A 12,379-nucleotide genomic window follows, 5' to 3' on the forward strand; every position below is an offset into this window, starting at 1 on the left:
TGCTTGTGTCAACCTTTGTATCAGGCTGTTCTAATTTTTATAAGCTGAGGTGCAGAATTGTGATGTTATTCTGCTCATAATAAGGATCAAAAACATAAATCCTTTGCATTTGAACAACATGCTCACAAATACTTGGAATATTGTGCAGTTCATAGTTCAGTTTATTATTAATTATAAGAAATACTGCGGTCAAACAATGTTTTTGCACGTTGAATACAAATACAGACATTTGAATGCATGATCTGTTGTCTTTGTCTCTTGAGGTCAAACACAACCGAATAACCACAAGGCTTTTCCTGGGTTTAATTGTTTTATATTGATCTTAAAGACAAAACGAGTGAATCACCATTGCAGTGGCTCACACTGACACATTTTCCCTTAAGAAGAATCTGGAAAGTTTTCTTTAAACTGCAATGTTGAGTGAACTAAAATTCCAATTTTTAAAAACTTCTTTCCTCAGCATTTTTATGGAAATTAATATCTGCAGAAATTAGCAGGAAGCCAACCAGAAAGGATAAATTGAAGACATTTTATGAGCTTGGCTTAAGAACAGAATGTTGTTAATTAAGAAGTAACATGAGATATCGCTCCACTTCCCCACCTTCTATTCTCTCAGCCCAACACTGTTCTCAAGAAAAGCTTATTTCATGCATGGCTGAATAACTCCATCTCAATGTCACACGCTCTCGTAGCCCATACCTACACATTACCAACACACACACAGATGTATTTGGCATTTCGGTTATGCACTTCTTTTTCAGGAATAATTTATTATAATAGTAATTCAGTCGAATTGTAATGACCTGATTTTGACCTACGTGTCCCTGGAGCATTTTAAAATCTGTTTGTTTCTCCTACCAGTTTCCTTTCTTAGACCTCATAAACCTCAAAAGGTTAAAAGCCTTTTGGCTGACTTAATCAGAAACTGTGGGACTTTATTTTATTTGTTGCTCAATTGGTAGAGAAATGTGCTAGAAACAACTGGGTCATGGGTTTGGTTCACAGGGAGGACTTAATAAATAACTGAGGACAGGTATACCTTAAATGCAATATAAGTCAACTATCTGCTAAATGTGTAAATGCACAGATTATGTGATAGCACAGATTCAGATAAAAAACTTAAAGGAGCGGTGAATCAAATACTCAATTTTAACTTCATAATTTGTTATAAAAGTGGTCATCATACTTAAATGAACATCCTGCAAGATTCAGAACTGAAAACTTCCGTGCTACTGAAATATAACAGTTTTTGGCACCAAGACAGTTTTACAACCAAGTGTGGAATTGGAAAAAATATGACGTCAAAGTATAATTGAAGCACCTCCCCATAGCCAAATACAACGACCACTTTTGTAGACCCTCCCACAGCTTCGCGTGACACACGTGTGTCTCAACAATAAGTAAACATGTCTTTAAAGATTGCCAAATGTAACCAAAATGACTTTTAAATTTTATTTTATTTTTGACGCGGTGATCTGAAGTAACCATGGAAACGCATTTTCGGTTGTGGAAGAACCGTCTATGGGAAGAACACAGACGCTGGATAACGGAGGCTCAACATTAGGAATACGTGGATAAAGTTTGCTTTTGAAGAAGTTCCAGCTCGAGTGTTTACTTTGTGTACATGGATTCATTTGTAAAGAAGTCGATGCTGGATTTGCAGAGAGACTGTGATTAAAAACACCATTAATATTGGATCTGACAAAAAGGACACAGCAGTATACACAGTAAGTTTATTTAAGTAACTACGCTTCACTATTGCTTTGTTAGAAGAGATCGCGTGATATGTCTGTTGTAACATCCGTGTCTAAACACGTATGTTTGACTGTTTTAATGTACTAAAAACATTAAACGATTAATAAAGGTACAACACTTAACAACACGACTGTAATTTAACGGTATAAATATACAAAGTTATTGATAAAGAAGGATTTATCAGCCGCAGTTTAGATTCTGATGCCCGCTTACTGTGTTGTATACGGTAATTTAGGCAAGTTGCGTTTAAACGGTCCAACACTCAACAAAGCTTTTTTATCATATAACTGTGGTATGTAACGTTACGTGTATGTCAGAGCAACCTCACAAGCACAATAGAAATATACAAAGTTATTCACAAGGATTTATCAGCCGCAGTTTAGATTCTGATGCACGCTTACTGTGTTGTATACGGTAATTTAGTCACGTCGAGTTTACATTTTTGTTTATACTTTACTATACGTATTGTCATTTATGTGTATCATCTTTAGCACCCAGAATCTTTTGTGGCTCAAATATATTTGTGTTCGGCTGCTTTTTTTACACATTAATGTTTTTAAAACATTTCCCCACATGTAATGACGGAGAATGAAGCCGTCCAATCATAGCAGTGGGCGTTACGTCCAGGTCTTCAGTGCGGCCCGCCCCTTCAAACGAACCATTTCTCCAGACAGCCACTAATCCATGTTACAAAATAGCCTATTACTTATTGCTTTTGATGTTTTTGAATGTAAAAACCATGCGAACATCATAAGTAGACACTAGACAACAGTATAAAACAATAAAATCGACAAATTCACCGCCCTTTTAACTTTGGATTTCTGTAAAGCAGATAGTGTATACTGTATGTCTCATTAAAGCTGCATGTTGCAGTCTCTGCATTGTGAAATGTAATTATAATTAAAACTTAGCATGTATAAAATCACCTAAAAGCAGGGTTGTCTGTACAGTACAGTATATTGCTTGTCTTATTTAGGGCTACACAGTATACAAAGGTCTTTTTACTTTGTTTTTCTAACAGACCTCTCCGCACAGTTGTGATCCAACCCTACCTCAAGGCTTTTCGTGATATAGTCAAACATATTTGATTTATTTATTCATGTTCTTGGACACGATTTTCCGCTTTTTCGTGTCCCTAACATAACTTCTTTCATGTGTCATTTTATGTATTGGTTTTTCCTTTTTATTTTCTATTTTTAAAACATTGTCGCTTAGGGTTAGAGTTGAGTAAAGTCATTCTAAACCCCAAGGCGACAATGGTAAAAGAATAGAAAAAAGTGAGAAAACAAAAAATAAAATGACAACAAAGTTATGTAAGGGACACAAAAAAAGTGGAAAATCTTGTCCATAAACATTACTAAATAAATCAAATATTTTGTTACTACACAAGTTGCCTAAAGATTGGGTTGTGTAATCCATGGTTGTCGTCTCCAGTCATCTTTAGCAACCCAAAACATTTCATTTTTTACAAAATATTTGTTTCAAAGACCAGTTTAGTCACTAGCCAGACCGATAAATAAATACAGACCGGAGGTTCAGTTTGGTTTAGGCGCTTGACAATGTGTGAATGTCCAATGAAACCGTCTATACACTTCAAAATAAAGGTGCTACAAATATTTCTTTACAGTCATGCCATTAAATAACCTTTTTTGTTCCTTAAAGAATTATTTAGTTAAAGTATTATAATAACAATTTTTTATAAATTTCTATTAGTCTAAAGAATATTTCCCTCTATGAAGATCCTTTTGTGGAAAAAAAGGTTCTGCAGATGTTTAATGTTGTCAAAGGTTGTAAAATCATCCAGCCGAAATGGTTATTTCCGTAACACCTATATTTTTAAAAGTGTACTGTATATCTGCCCACAAGAAATTTCATGATTTCTCTTCCTTAAATGAAAAACTGAATGCATTCAAGCTTGGAACAATCGTGATGACGTTATGTGACAATGAACCTCTCATGTTAATGTACAATGCTCTAGTATTGTGCTTATATGTAGAAAGAGAAAGGAACGATGCTATAAAGAACTATCTTTAGTGGCTAAATGGTTCCATTAAGAACCTTTAACATCCAAAGAACCTTTCTGTTTCAAAAAGCAGTTCAAAAATTAAAAACAAATGGTTCTAAAAAGAACCTTTGACTGAATGGTTCTCTGAGCAACCAAAAATTATTATTTTATGGTATTGGTGGGAAGAACCTTTTAAGCAACTTTTTTAAGAGTGCAATGGGCTTTATATGCTATAATTACAAAAATCTAACAATTGTAAAAATAAAAAATAGAGAAATGTTTTGAGGATAATGCCATAACAGGCCTTGTATGAGAATACAACCCCTCCAAACAAGATCATAAAATTTTACTTGCAATATTTCATACCTAATAGATAATTTATTATAACACGTTAGAATTGCCACTTTGTAGGTGTGAGAAAAAATTTGTGTCTTAGGTAGGGTGCACACGAAAGTGTTTACGCCGACGGTCGGCGTATGTTTTTAATTGTTTCAAATGGAAGCGCAGCGCTTTACAAAAACTGAGCATCGAGAGTTAAAATAATTTCAACTTTGGGTAAAAAGCTCAGCTTGCAATGTCACTTCTTACTCGGCCATCCAATCACAGTAGAAGATGGGTGGGACAAATATAACTACAACCAACCGGTGTATCGTTCAACAACTGATAAACAAAGCAGAAGTATCATAGTAACTAAAGAGCTTAGCTAAAAAAAGCTGTCAAGCGCCCACAGTCGGCATCCACCTGCCGTTTTCAGCTGCATTTAAAAACTTTGGTGTGCATGGCCCTTACATGGCAGTGCCATGGTTAGATAGTGCAGATTAAGGGGCGATATTATCCCCTTTTAACATCACAATGGGAAACAAATTTCAATGACCTAATTTTTCACATGCTTGCAGAGAATGGTTTATCAAAACTAAGTTACTGGGTTGATCTTTTTCACATTTCCTAGATTGATAGAAGCACTGGGGACCCAATTATAGCACTTTAACATGGAAAAAGTCAGATTTTCATGATATGCCCCCCCCCCTTCATCAATGTGTCATATATTCTAAAACAAAATAAAAAATATCTGTCCCCATGTTAAGATTATGGGTAAAAATAAAGTCAGCAGTGTCTAGAAAGTAAATGTAATTCAGTACTGATGTGCCAAAAGGCTGTTGTTTTTAAATATGTCTGTTACTCAACTCGTCAATTAAGAGAATGAGCATGGGATGGTGGTGCTAATGCTGGTTTGGCTGATGCTAATGCTGGTTTGGTGCTGGTTTAGCTGGTGCTAATGCTGGTGCTGATGGTGGTTTAGCTGGTGTTCACTAGCAAACCAGCACCAAAACACAACTTATGCTGGTCTTGCAGGTATGCTGTTTTTTTCAGCAGGGAACTTACAAATGGTAGCGAAATAACTAGAAGTTCAGTTCAGGCTGCAGAAAGGACAGACGCCATTTCAACATACGTCACTCGGTTGCTCTGATTGGTTGTAGGTCTATCTAATTGATTGCAGAGGCATTTTTTGCTTGTTCGGTTGAAACACGCACCATAATCACAACCCAATGGAGTGGTTTCAGACTCAAATTCTGACTAGAATTGAGTATGACAACATCAGGCTAGAGGATGATGGCTGGCAGGTGAGGATGATTGTAGACATGAAACAGACAGGTGAGGTAGCATGGAGGATAATAAAAAGCAAACAGTGAAAACCATGGCTTTGAACCAGATTTTTTTTAACAGTTGGTTCGTTCCGAACAGAAACAGTATTTTAAAGTTTCCGGTTTTTGGTTCAACCCTAAAATTGACGTTGCTGAACCGGTTAGAAAAAAAAATAAAGTTCCTGAACCGGTTAATAACGTTCCATGTCAGCTGTGGGACATACAAATAAGTAGGCTGATCATTAGGACATTAAACTTAAATTATTAGTCTACATAATTTTCCTTAAGTCTCTATCTTCTCATCAAACATTAAAAAGGCTACATTATGTAAGCGGCATAACTGTAATTCTGACATGCCTACATTTGTTGAGTGCACTTAAACACGTGCACACACACAGACGGAGTACAACAGCGTTTCGGGAAATAGATGCGGCATAAACAGTCGCTCCAAATAAAGTGAAAATCATGTTGTTTTTCAGTGCTTTATTCACCAAATGTATTTTAATGGATTACGGTATGAGACACAGTAGCGCAACTTTCAAGTTTTTTACATCAAGAGTTCTGATCTTTGAAGGGCATATCGATGATCACGTTTGAGTTGGACCGGACACATTCAACCACATGTGCGTCTGTGCGTACAGAAAATTGCTCACTTTAGCGCCTTTTTGTTAAGTTTTAACATTTGCAAGCCTTTGAAACACATGCAAATGATCAACTTTCACTCTATTTAAATTTGCGTATTAATCCGCAAATCGCATTCGGTCCATGGGTCGTAATCTGTACGGATCACGGATCAACTATGATCCGTTACACCACTAATTACTATTAATAAAACAAACATCTTGAGATACTTGGTAGCCTACAATATTTACCTCTTATGATTGAGCATTAGAGACTTGGGCTTAGAAACCTTCTAATTTCTCCGATGAGTCAACCACGATCGGAAGTGAACTTCACCGATTGCACAAAAATCTTGCCAAAGAACAAAAAATAACAGTATTAACCGGTTACCATTATTTTAAATAAAAATGGTTCTGTTCCGGAACATATATATTTTTTTTAAGTTTCTGGTTTCGTTTCTGTTCCTTGCAAAACATCGAAAGTTTCTAGTTTTCGTTTTCGTTCTGTGAACCGGTTCAAAGCCTTGAAGAAAACATGGGAAACAGACATGCAAATAAACTGGGAGCTTTACACAGGCATATAATGAATCTTTATTTGGGTTTTTCAGTCTATTCTATATCTTTCTGCAGATGAACTTTTATGAATTGCTAAAATAATGCATTTGTTATATTTTTTCCTCACACTGTAGTGTCTTACAGTTGACAAGTGCTCCTTTAATCTCTACAGGCTAACCAATGCTTTTAATAAGCCTGAAATCGCTGTTTTCATTCAAATTGGATAGATTAGGTTAATTTTCTGCTTCTGCCATGGTGAAATGTAATTTATAATTCAGTTTCTATCCATTTTTCTGCTGTCTGCCTATCTGTGAATATCCTTATATAAATAACCTGTACACCAGACTGTCGCTGTCAATTTTCCGAACAGGCTTTTGAAAGAATCCACCTTTTCTTTAATGAAATTCTGCCGGCAGGCAGACACACAAAGAGTCTGAAATGAGAGGAAAAACCATCTGACCACACCGCTCTGCTTTCTCTTTTAAGTTCAGGGGTGTTCTCTTTAAACCTGTCACTCAGACTTTCGCTCATACCACATGGCTGTAATAAGCCTTCTCTAATATAGGTCTACATCTCTGAAAAAATAAAGCCCCAACATAAATAATGGATTCATTATCATGTATGGTGACACACAGTAATTAATCTCCAGTAGGATGTCATCCAGTGTGACAGATACATCTCATTAACGTCTCCGTCTTCACAGCCAGCACTTGTAGTGATGACATATCAAACAATGTTATTTGAGATGGGTGTTTGAAATGTGTGCCAATTTGAGAGTCTGATAGTACCCTAAATCAAATGTTACTCAAAATACTGAAAACTGTAATGCAAAAAACTTTAGTGGGCAACGCAAATACATTTTTGCTTTCTTTCTAATGTCTCAACAGCCTTTAATTATTTATTGTCAAGGTTTCTTTATGTTGCACAGTTCTAGCGGTGTCTCCTGCCAGCTGGAAACACTTTAGCCATGTAAATCTTGACTTAAAGACAAGATCTGACTTCATTCACACATACAGGAGAAAATCCCATGCATGCACTGACCACACCCAAGTGCCGAATAATTAAAATGTTCTACTTTTGCAAAAAAAGTAAGCAGCAAACGGGTTTGTTCTGAGTAAATAATGACACTACTTTTATTTTGTGGTGAACTATCCATCTACTTTAACACCCAGGTTTAATAATGTCTTTCCCCACTCCTGTACGTTTATGTGCACATTGTGTGATTGTCATTGCATCATCCACTCTATCAGTTTACACCTGTTAAAATTAAGTAATAAAATTTGCTCAGAAACATAAGCACACAAGCAAAGGTACTGCAAAAGATGCAAAGAATGTGCGCTGCTTGTGAAGGCAATTTCTACAGCAAACAGCATATGATTAATGTTTATCTCAATCCATGCAAGACATCAGTTCTGCTTTTCAGCAGATTGAGCGAGTACACAGGCGCTCCCCCCACACACATGATATGTAATTTAGAGCGCAGCACTTTCACAAAAGGTGAAATTGCCTTCATACCAATTGTCAGCACTTCCCACCCTAGACCACCATTGGCAGGTGCACAAGAGATTGAAATGTATGATATATCTGCCTAAAGAAATAAACTCTGATGTCAAGTGGGCTTGGGTCTGCAAGAGTTAATGTAAAATAGATCTGAAAATACCACATCCATGCAGTTATTCATGGACAGAGCAGGGAGACCAGCAAGTCATTAATTTGCCTAAGCTAAGGTAAGAACATAGTAAAATATTGAAAAACTGTGGTGTTTTCCTTTAAGAAACACAACAGATCCTTTGGGGGTACAAAACAGTTAACTGTAACTGCAGGCTTGTGCACAATTCAGAATTTCAGAATTGGCCTCCATTCAATTCATGAATTGGAATTCGAATTGAATTAACTCCGCCCTATAGGAAGTTGAATTGGAATTTGAATTGGAACGACAGGAAGTGGAATTAAATTCATGGCAATTCAAAGAAATTCCACAGTCACACAACAGAAAGAATCTCACATAGCCTACATTCAGTGTTAGGAAAGTTACTCCATCATGTTCCATCGTGTTCCACAAAATTACAATTAAAAAAAATCAAACTTAATTATTTGTTATGTGACTAGAGTTTTTAACATTATTGCTGGAGGAAAACATTTCCTGTTAATGTAATCTGTACAAGTATTTCAAACTAATATAATTTATGGAATCTGTAATGCAATCATATCTGACATATACTGAATGCTTCATTTTTAACACTTCACTTATTGTATAATATGTATATGAATTTCTTTGAATTTCTATTGAATTGCAGTTCTGCTTCCTTTAATTCAAATTCGAATTGTAATTCTAGATCCTGTTTTTGACCTCAATTCAAATTCAATTAAAATTCAAGAATTGAATTGGAATTCAGGAGTCATTCTCAATTCAATTCTGAATTGTGCACAAGCCTAGTTAACTGTACCTTTAAAGGCACGTCAGATCTTTAGGGTACAGTTATGTACCCACAAAGGTTAAATCTAATATAATGTTAAAAAAACAAAACGAAACCTTAGGGTACAACCCCAGTGACAGAAAAGATACACATCAAGAATGATGCAAGCTTGACTGATGCCTACCTAAACTGACACGTTTGATTTTAGATCATTTAAACATGGGAGTTTGTGGAGCGATGTCTGAACTTGATTAAAGTGAATTCTTCACAGGGCTTCACTGGGCAGGAGTAAACTAGAAACAAAACATGTTTTGCTCCTTACGCAAACCCAAAATCTCTGTTTTTTAATGCACCTGTGGAGTGTAGTAAATGAGGAGACAAGAGACGGAGATGCGTTGAGTCAGCTTTACTATCCACTTCAATACTACTATCACACAGTACAGCGAGTGATATCAAAAACAACAACACACAACCGAAAACCGGAACTCGTCATTATCTACCACCCCTTCCTTAAAGGTACAGTCCCTTGGTGAATGTCTCTTCAGTTTTAATTGTAGGTCGCTACACAGCCCCCCCAGAATTCACTCATAATGACCGAACAGGTTCCCCAAATAGAACATACGACACTATGCATTAGAACAAAATAGAACTGTCCAGCACATAACAGTCCCTCAAACAAATTCAACGTACAGGGGGGCGGACTGGGCAGCCATACCGGCTGCGCTTAACAGCAGAGGGGCCAAGGGCAAAGGGCGGGGCAGGAACAGGGTTAGGGGCAGGGGTGGAGGCTGCCGCAGGTGGGCGCCCACGCCGGGGGGGCAGGGCCAGCTGAAGTGGTTTGCCAATATCCACATGAGCAGGTTTGAGACGGTCAATGTCAATGAGATGTTTAAAGTGTAATTGTTCTCCGTTTTGTTCTAAATTCTGGCTGTATTTTCACTTATTAACGGCTTCGGATCACAGGAACTCAAGATCTAATTTCTCAAATATTCAGTTACAACAAAAGAAAACTTTTTTTAGACGCTTTATCTTTATGCACCGTTAAAATGCAACAAAAATGTTTCATACTAGGGTGGTTGGAGAATATACAAACACACACACGTGACAAATATGACAGCCATGAACCACATCATGATTATGTAAACAACAGCAACATCATGAAATAAAGCCTGCATAATGTATACTTTAATATTTTTGCAAAGCATGCTGGGAACTCACAAACCCTCATCAACAGTGTAAAAGTGTCCTGTTGGCTTTCTGTTGAATAAGCTGGGAATATTTTAGGAATATCTTAGGAGCAACCTCGTAAACAACCCACAGTTTCACCTACACCAGATATGAATGTGTAATGAATCAAAGATAAAATATTATTATTAGAAACAGCACAGCAGAAACCCTTCCACTGACACACTTCAACTGTTACTCAGTTTATACGATACAGATGGCCGGCAGGCACTAAATAAATGTTTTTAGCAATTGGACAGTGGTAACTTTTTGTTCCTGTTGAAATACAGGTAAACATCTACTGTATGTCATACGTACATACAGTCATAAGTGTCATAAGTGGACAATAACATCACAGTAATGTGAAAAGGTGCCGCAATCTGTGTCGTCATAGATGGAGGCATCAATGTTACATGTGATGGTTTGACCTGAGCTATAAATAGCAGATGTAAGTGTGATAATCACTCTGTAAAATCAGATTGAACAGACTGGCTTCTGCATAGCAATGCATGCTAAATTCATGAGCTCTAATGCATTGGTTTCCATCACATGTACAGACTCATTTCTAATGCGCTCAGAGAGAATTGAGGATTAAAAAAGCACAGCTATGTACAATACTTTAGTTAAACATTATGAAGGATTTCATATAAGGTCATAGGAGGATACTCATTAGAGGCAGAGGATGTTTGGCAAGATTATGATGAGTTGTGGAAATCCTCTTTCACTCCGCACATCTCTGAAACCTATTTGTGTCATCTTTTTGTTTATAGATTTGCTACAGGGGAACTTTTTTGTCAGTTAACAGAAAAAATTGAGTAAAATGCCTCTTCTTCAAACTATTATTGATTTTTAACTTTAGTTGACCTGTTGAACAATCTGAAAATGCTGTTTCAGAATCTAAATCTTGCCATTGGTTCATTTCTCTCAGTCATATCATCAAGCTAATGCTATTGTAATGTCAACTTGTTTCAATGTCAAAAGTATTTGTTTGGTCAATCTGGTTAGTTTCAAGCTCTGTTAATGTTGACTTATTGTCATGGCACTGATATCATAGCACTGTCATGAGCAGAAAGGGGTCTTCTTATTTCTTATTTTCTCAATGGTTAACCTGTAACTAGTGGAAGTTAATTGTTCTTTGTATTTTACTATCACCAGTCTATGTAACTTTAAACCACAAGTCTTGCATTTTGCATTTTTTATGCAGCACATGTATGCCACATGACTTACGATGTTTCTAGAAAAGGTGTCGTGGATGGCTGGTATGTTTGTCCAGGTTCAAGATCCTCAAATCCTCTGCGTAGAGAGAGAGCCACTAGAAAACAAAGAAAGAATGAAAACTATTTTACAATCAACTTGAAATCTTTAAACAAATGACATGCATATGTAAGAGAAACATTGTAAATATATACAGTAACACATTGGTATATTTCACAGAATTTGGCGGGTTAAAATTTTAAAAGATGCAGGTTATATGCTGAAGATCACACATGACGGTCAGCCATTGATAAACATGGTAAACATACATTTGATGATAAAAAGAAAAAGAGTACTAATTATAATTGCTTACAGTGAGTTTTTGTGTATTGCTTCAATGTAATGTCAAGTATTGTGTTTTTTTTGTCTAGTGAACAAACATTGTTTTTGGCAGACACTTTTTACAACGGAAACCATTTTAAAACACAAATCACATTACTTGAAAGCATTAGCAGCTCCTGATTTTAAATTTCGTATTGTATCTTATCGTAGGTTATATGACTAACATATGATTAACTGCTAGTTGTATAAGTTTTGGATTTAAATGACTGAACGCATGCAGAATACTGAGCAGAAGTCTAGTGTCGTTATTCTGTTTAGTACAACCGGACAGCCAAAGCTTTATGTCATCACACAACCCTTTAAATGCCCTATTGAACAATTTACCATTGGCCATTTGGCTGTTGCACAACTTTTGTTTAATGTCCATTTTCTCATTAACTGACAATCTTTCAAAAGAATTCAGTAATAAAAACAGAATTATGTAAAAGCTAGAGGGACAGATTTAAATCTGCCCACATGGCTCCCTATTAGAGCTCGCTGCATTTCCATTTTTCACCACAAATTTATAGGGAAATGTGGAGGCTCAGCTTGGTTCTTGTCGTTTTCACCACCCAGAGACGTTTG

At 36.4% G+C, this 12,379-nt stretch overlaps 1 protein-coding gene across 2 annotated transcripts in view; it reads right to left on the minus strand.

Annotated features, from left to right (window-relative positions):
- Positions 1–12,379, minus strand: part of frmpd3 (FERM and PDZ domain containing 3) — a 200,600-nt gene that overhangs the window by 91,287 nt on the left and 96,934 nt on the right. For both annotated transcript variants that reach the window (XM_065268067.2, XM_065268064.2), the window contains exon 2: positions 11,447–11,531. The gene's annotated coding sequence lies outside the window, so the exon portion shown is untranslated. The remainder of the gene's footprint in view (positions 1–11,446; positions 11,532–12,379) is intronic.

This window comes from Paramisgurnus dabryanus, chromosome 16 (genome assembly GCF_030506205.2).
Source record: "Paramisgurnus dabryanus chromosome 16, PD_genome_1.1, whole genome shotgun sequence".
NCBI lineage: Eukaryota > Metazoa > Chordata > Actinopteri > Cypriniformes > Cobitidae > Paramisgurnus > Paramisgurnus dabryanus.